The following is an 8180-nucleotide window of genomic DNA, read 5'->3' on the forward strand; positions in this document are numbered from 1 at the left end:
ACCAACTCTTATCCACAAATGTTTTCAGTTTCAACAAATGAGCATTTTGTTGTAACATTCATGACCAGCTCCACTATCTATACAATACTTCCATGTCACTTTTCACCCTCTGATAAATATTGTAGTCATGTGAAGTCTCAAACTTGTTATTTATACTGGTTCCTATGGTATTGTGTGTTTGAGAAGGAGAGAATTTGTAAATAGCCAGATAGCAATTTATCAAGTACCCTTGACCACCTCACCTGTACTTGTCTTATAAACCATCTCTACTGTGTCTTCTTGCAATATTCTTATCATCCAGTAGAAGCACTGGTCATTCCCTTCAGACTTGCGGCCTTTGTGAAAGAGACTGAAGGGAGAAGCCAGGAGAATGGCGGCAGAATGCAGTTTGCAGGGACCACTGGTCAGGGTCAAGTCAACCTGCAGGGAATTTATGTGCCCTATGCTGACTGTCTGTTTGCACCAACTCTCGGCGTACTCCATCTTTCAATCTCTTCACCATGGCCTCACTCCACCTGCTCTTCAGACCTTCCTTCTTTCTTCCTACCCTGTTGCCCTCAGCCCCCCACCTCCAATGCCCCCTCTCTCTTCCCTTGCCTTTCTGTTTAGCTAATCCTCTCCCTATGATATTCCACCCAAGAAAAAAAGTAAATAAAAATAGTTACACTAACGTGAAGTTTGGCATCTTTTGCTCTTTTTACTCTGCTTGCGTTATACTGTTTTCCTAGCCTGTGCCTGCCTTGACCACATAGATTATAAACTGGTCAGATTGTGTTTGTACAGTGGGGCCCTCATTCTCGGTTGGTCCTTAGGCACTACAGTATTCAATAAAAAATAATTGGTCACTATCGCTTTCTAATAGGACCACAGCACAATACACCTTTTCAAGTGTTACTTCCATGTATATATATATCCTTACATCCAGTATTATGAGGCAAATGACTAACAAAACCTGGTTGGGGCATCATGTCTTACGCCTATCTCTTCAAATACATCATCATCGGGGACACTGGTGTCCGGAAATCCTGTCTCCTGCTACAGTTCACCGACAAGCGCTTCCAGCCCATCCATGACCTGACCATCGCTGTGGAGTTTGGAGCTCGGATGATCAACATTGACAGCAAACAGATCAAGCTGCAGATCTGGCACACAGCTGGGCAGGAGTCTTTTCGTACCATCACCCGCTCCTACTACCGTGGTGCAGCCGGAGCACTGCTGGTCTATGACATCACCAGGTGGGAGACCTTTAACCACCTGACCTCGTGGCTGGAGGACGCTTGGCAACATTCCAGCTCCAGCATGGTCATCATGCTTATCGGCAACAAGAGTGACCTGGAGTCCCGGCGGGATGTGCAGAAAGCAGGGGGAGAGGTCTTCACGCGGGTACATGGGCTGGTCTTCATGGAGACCTCAGCCAAGACGTCCACCAACGTCGAGGAGGCCTTCATTGATACAGCCAAGGAAATCTACAGGAAGATTCAGTAGGGGCTCTTTGACGTCAACAACGAGGTGAATGGCATCAAGATCGGGCCCCAGCAGCCATCGGGGCAGCTCCTGGCGCTGGCTCTCACCACAGCCCCCAGGGCTCAGGAGACAGTTCAGGCTGCTGTTGAGCCCACATCAATGCCAGTGCCCCTGGAGTGGGGGGTCACCCTCTGCTTCTCTGGGGCTGAGACTAGCCCACCCCAGTCCCTCGTGGGGAAGGTGGCTCCCTGGCTGAGCTGTGGAGGTGGGAGGGGGCTGTGACTCCTGTCCCGCCCCCATGGAGGGAAACAGGTGCCCCCTGACACACGCTTGGGGGATGGTTAAAGACCTTGCCCATGGTTCCACACCCCTAAACATTCCTTCTTGTGGAGCGGGGGGAGGGCAGAGCCTGGTCTGGAGTTTCCCCTCATCAGTGCCTTTTCGCTTCAGCTCCATCTCTTGCTGCCTGGGCCCCAGTGAGGCCCCCTGCTTCCCTGGGGCTTGTGGGTCCCAACTGGGGGCCCTCCACCCTGTTTGTGTGTTCCTGGCAAGGTGCCCAGCCCCCACCCCTCAGCCTGTATCAGCTTTTATCGTGTACTCCCTCTCTGTGGCTCCTCGTCTTATTAAACGTGTGCATGTCTGTTAAAAAAAAAGGTAAAGTCTGGGAAAGAGGAGTCTGAAGGAGGGAAGTGTAGAAGACAGAAGTAGGGGAAATAGTTGCTCTTTACTTCCTCAGTTCAAGAATAAAACTAAACGTGCATTAACAAACAGAAGACTAAGTTAGAATGAAAAGAGTCCCTTGGATCAAACGAATTGCCACTGTTAGTCACTCTTTCAACCTATGAGCCAATAGTTTTCTATTATAACCCTCAGTTCCAGCCAGCCATTTTCTTTAAGTTTCATGCATGTGTCTATTGTCAATACATAGATAATATTATATATAGTAATATACATGTATATGCTTATGATTGTTTGTTGTCTACTTACACATATGTTTATTTATATACACCTATGCAATTAACTAAAGAAATCATCCATGTTATAATTTAGTTCTAATTTTTCAGCATACTACAATCGCTTATACCTCAATTTGAAGAGTCCATTATTTGAAGATACAAAGCAGAGACACTTTGAATCAGAGTATAAACAAATGATCCGAGATGTTCCCAGTGCAACAGCTGAATGAATGAATTTTTCAGCTTTGTCAAAAAAATCTATTTTATAAATAAGAAAATACAGTTTCAGTTAAACTACATTATCATAATCATATATCACTGAGGCAAATATCACCCCATGCATCAAGGACATCGGGATTACTGATGAAAATGCATTACAAAAAGACAGTGGCATGTGCCAAACATATCTGTGCTTTCAACAATACATTAATCTCAATAGGGGGCAAAAAAACAAACACCAGATAAAACACAGCAAATAAATAAGAAGTGAAAGTGTTAAGAAGTGTTAGTCCAGTGGACTAACTTTGCATTGGATATTTTCTTACTAATCTTTAGATACCTCCATAGATTGTGGAGATGGGAAGACATATTAAATAGTTTTATCTTCCTAATTTTTCTTTTGGGTCCCAATTTAGATAAATACATAATCACATGCTGAAGTCCACTACTATTCAACAAAGCACTAAAAACCACAAGTTTAACTTTAAGCATATGCTTAAGTACTTTGCTGAATTAGAACCTTATCTGGTAGCCTGGAACATATATTAAAATACATATTCTGAATATGCTCTTGTCGTAGCTTCCTACTCAGATTGGAACCTTAGCGTTCATAACCTGAGAAGCTATCATGAACCCCTCTAAGCTTAATTACCAGCTCAGATCTGATAGGCTGCCACCAGCCAAGAATTTCCAGTGTCTTGGCTCACTCGGGTCTCCCCAAAACCTTCCCTGGGGGACCCCAAGAACCCAAATCCCTTGGATTCTTAAAACAAGAAGAAATATACCATTTCCCTTCCTGCTCTTTAGTTCCTCCCAGATTTTCCCGCCCTGGGTATACTAGGAGATTTCCCTGCTTCAATCTCTTGAAACACAAAACCGAGAGGACAATTTACCTTCCCCCTCCTTCTTTTCCCCCTCCCAGTCTTTCCCTGAGAGAGACAGTAATCCTGGCACAGAGATTCCTATCCCCTTGCCATAACTAGAAAAAGAAAAGTCAACAAGTTTTTTTAAAAAAAAAAAAAAGCTTTATATAAAAGAAAGAAAAAGACAAAAAAATTAATCTCTGCATTAAGTTGACAACACAGGGCTATTGCTTAAAAGAAAAATATGAATAAACAGCCTTATTCAAAAAGAGATACAATTTAAACATTCCAGCAAACTACACACATGTAAATACAAAAAAAAACATATAAAAGCCTATTGTTTTGCTACCTTTGTACTCACAACTTTGAAACTGAAGACTAGAAGCTTGAAGATAGAAAGAAACCTCTCATAGCCGAGAGACAGACAAAAGACCCAAGACCAAGAAAAAAACCCCAAATTCCGTCCCTTAAGCTTTGAAAAATCCGGTTTCCTGATTGGTCCTCTTCTCGGGTGTTTGGTTCTCTTTGTTAACCCTTTACAGGTGAAAGAAACATTAACCCTTAGCTATCTGTTTATGACAGCTCTGTCTACATTTCTGCTCTCATTTCTTCCTATTCCTTCAGTCTCCATCTCTCTACCCAAATTTCCATCCTTGTTGCCTTTGCCTCCAGCCCCCACCCTTACCTCTCCTTTCATATTACACCATATGTTCTATATTTCAACCTTCAACTTCTGCTTTAACACACTTCTGCAAGACTTTCCAGATGAGATTTCTTCTCCTATAATGTCTGCACTCTTCATTTGAATGTATACCTTACATATTATATTATTTAAGTTATAATGTAAATGCTTTAGGGCAGGGATCGGCAACCTTTGGCATGCCAGGGTATGCCCCCTGGCAGGCTGGGCCGGTTTGTTTACTTGCCAAGTCTGCAGGTTCAGCCAATCGCAGCTCCCACTGGCCACGGTTTGCTGTTTTGGCCAATGGGGGCTGCGGGAAGCAGCACAGGCCTGGGGATGTGCTGGCCACCACTTCCCGCAGCCTCCATTGGCCTGGGATGGTGAACCACAGCCAGAGGGAGCTGCTATTGGCCAAACCTGGCAGGCTGTGTGCCAAAGCTTGCCAATCCCTGCTTTAGGGCAAGGTCCTGGTCACCTATTTATTATTTGATTGATTGATTTAGATACACATACAAAAAATTAGAGGGGAGCTTTGATGGAGCACTCACCTCCTGTGTGCCTCCCATCAGCCAGTGGTGGTACTGCAATATTTTCCCCTGCTCCTGGCAACCCTGTATGTTGCTGACCTCTCTAAGCAGATCTTTGGTGACTCAACCCTCCAGCCAAGTCAGATGGTCTAAAACTGGACAAACCCCTTTTGAGGTAGGGAAAGTCCAGCAAACTCTCTGCATTCACCAGGGTCTTCAAAGTCTTCCACCTCTGGGCCCTTTAAAACCTACCCTTAGCTCAGGCTTCTAAGCAAGCTTTGTCTCCTGCTTAAGCCACATGCCCATTGGGGGAGCCCAGACTTACCTATTACTCCAGGTTCCAACCCCAGGGCCCTATAAACAGCAACCATATACTGCTGCTGCTATTTCCTCGCCCTTTTCACATGTAACCCCTTTTTCTTCATCCTTATATTAGGGGTGAAGTTCTCAGATCCTCTTTCTCCTCACTGAATGCAAATGCCACCAGAACTCATCTTCTAGGTGTCTCAAGTCCCTATGACCAGCAAGGAACATCCAGCCTTGCTCCTCAGGTTAGACAAACACCAGTCAGGAACTGATCTGTTCAGCAGCTCCTTTTATCTGAGCCTGTTGAGCTCTGATAGGCTGCACAGAAGTAGCCATTCTAGTCATGCCTGGAGGACACACCTTCACTGCTCCTTTCCTGGGGCAGGATGTGGTAGGAATGTGGGACCTCCTGCATGGGGCCTCAAAAGGCCAGGTACACCCCATCACAAATGTCTATCCAACATTCTAAGCTGCTCTACTATAAGTTACAAAAACAAATAAAATTAAATATCCCATAGAACATTATGTTCTCTGTCCCATAAAGTTGATTCTCCTCAAAAGCCCACCTCCACAATTGCCCATCTAAATAGATGCATTCAACATACTGGAGGTATATTATACCCCCACCACTATGTGGTATAGCATTGTTAGATTTTACAAGCTAATTAATTATAGATCTGGAACACTGAGTACTATGAAGTGGAAACCTTAGTGGTAATTCAGAAGGAGACAGTCTTTTCTCTGAGTCAGTATTAAACCAATGTTCCAGCACATTGTAAAGGAATACTGTTATATTGGGCCAAAATCAGTGCATTGTGTCTGCTTCATGCCTGAGATGAATATAAATATGGTCCACTGTCTATAGTATGAGATACAAAACCAGAGTCCTGACTAGAAAAAAGTCAACAAAAACAAAAATAATTTTCATAGAAAATTTTTGATGAAACTTTTTGGGATTTCTAAACCCCTCCTAAATTTATAGTAACTGAGCAATTGTCTTGGAAATTCCTTTTTTCACCATAGAATCATAGGACCGGAAAGGACTTCAAGAGGTCTTCTAGTCCAGTCCCATGCATTCAAGACAGGACTAAGTATTATCTAGACAGTCCCTGACAGGTGTTTGTCTAACCTGCTCTTAAAAATCTCCAATGACAGAGACTTCACAACCTCCCTAGGCAATTTATTCTAGAGCTAAACAACCCTGACAATTAGGAAGTTTTTCCTGATGTCCAACCTAAACCACCCTTGTTCCAATTTAAGCCCATTGCTTCTTGCCCTATCCTCAGAGGTTAATGAGAACAATTTTTCTCCCTCCTCCTTACAACAACCTTTTATATACTTGAAAACTTATGTCCCCTCTCAGTGTTCTCTTCTCTAGAAGAATCTTCCCACATAGGTCATGTTTTCTAGAACTTTAATCATTTTTGTTGCTCTTTTCTGGACTTTCTCCAATATATTCACATCTTTCCTGACACCCATAACTGGACACAATACTCCAGGTCGAATCTAATCAGCATAGAGTAGAGCAGAAGAATTACTTCTTGTGTCTTGATTACAACACTCTTGTTTATACATCCCAGAATGATGCTTGCTTTATTTGCAACAGTGTTACACTGTTCACTCATATTTAGCTTGTGATCCACTATGACTCCCAAATCCCTTTCCACAGTACTCCTTCCTAGGCAGTCATTTCCCATTTTGTTTGTGTGCAACTGATTATTCCTTCCTAAGTGGAATACTTTGCATTTGTCCTCATTGAATTTCATCCTATTTACTTCAGACCATTTCTCCAATTTGTCCCGATCGTTTTGAATTTTAATCCTATCTTCCAAAGCACGTTCAACCCTCCCCAGCTTGGTATCATTTACAAATTTTATAAGTGTACTGTCTATGCCGTTATCTAAATCATTGATGGAGATGTTGAACAGAAACAGACTCTAACTGATCCCTGCAGGACCCCACTTTATATGCCCTTCCAGCTTGACTGTGAACCACTGATAACTACTCTCTGGGAATGTTTTTCCAACCAATTATGCACCCATTTTATAGTAGATCCATCTGTGCTGTATTTCCCTAGTTTGTTTATGAGAAAGACATGTGAGACAGTATCAAAAACGTTACTGAAAAATCAAGATATACCAAATCTACCACTTCCCCCCATCCACAAGGTTTGTTACCCAATCAAGGAAAGCTATTAGATTGGTTTGACATGATTTATTCTTGACAAATCCATGATGATTGTTATTTCTCACCAGTCATCTTCTAGCTGTTTGCAAATTGATCATAATGTTGGGCATCATTAAGAAAGGAATAAATATAAGACATAAAATATCATATTGTCTCTATATAAATCCATGGTACACCCACATCTTGAATACTATGTGCAAATGTGATTGCACCATCTCAAAAAAGATATTGGAAAAAGTTCAGAAAAGGGCAACAAAAATGATTAGAGGTATGGAACAGCTTCCCTATGAGGAGAGATGAATAAGACTGGAATTTTTAAGCTTGGAAAAGAGATGAATAAGGGGGGTAAGATAGAGATCTACAGAATCATGACTGGTGTGGAGAAAGCAAATAATGAAGTGTTATTTACTCCTTCTCATAACACAAGAACTAGGGATCACCTAATGAAATTAATAGGCAGCAGGTTTAAAACAAACAAAAGGAAGTATTTGTTCACACAACACATTGCCAACCTGTGGAACTCTTTGCCAGAGGATGTTGTGAAGGCCAAGACTATAACAGGGTTTAAAAAAGAACTAGATAAATTCATGAAGGATAGGTCCATCAATTGCTATTGGCCAGAATGGGCAGGGATGGTGTCCCTAGCCTCTGTTTGCCAGAACCTGGGAATGAGCAACAGGGAATGGATCACTTGAGGATTAGCTGCTCTGTTCATTTCCTCTGGGGCATCTGGCATTGGCCACTGTCAGAAGACAGGATACTGGGCTAGATAGACCTTTGGTCTGACCCAGCATAGCCGTTCTTAGGTTCTTATAATGCCATTTTCCACCAAAACAAACAACCCAACCTTTTGATCTCATGACATCTTTTGATGAAGTATTAAAGTTGGTCTCCTGGCTGCATTACAACTCTGATCATTACAATTTGCCTACCTACATTTCCTGAGCGTCTTCATTTTGATAGGGTATTTTTTTCC

At 42.5% G+C, this 8180-nt stretch overlaps 1 pseudogene; it reads left to right on the forward strand.

Moving 5' to 3' along the window:
• The first annotated feature begins 956 nt into the window (after nucleotides 1-956).
• On the forward strand, nucleotides 957-1613 carry LOC116826148 (ras-related protein Rab-2B pseudogene; annotated as a pseudogene).
• Nucleotides 1614-8180: the final 6567 nt, after the last annotated feature.

This window comes from Chelonoidis abingdonii, chromosome 6, assembly GCF_003597395.2.
Source record: "Chelonoidis abingdonii isolate Lonesome George chromosome 6, CheloAbing_2.0, whole genome shotgun sequence".
NCBI lineage: Eukaryota > Metazoa > Chordata > Testudines > Testudinidae > Chelonoidis > Chelonoidis abingdonii.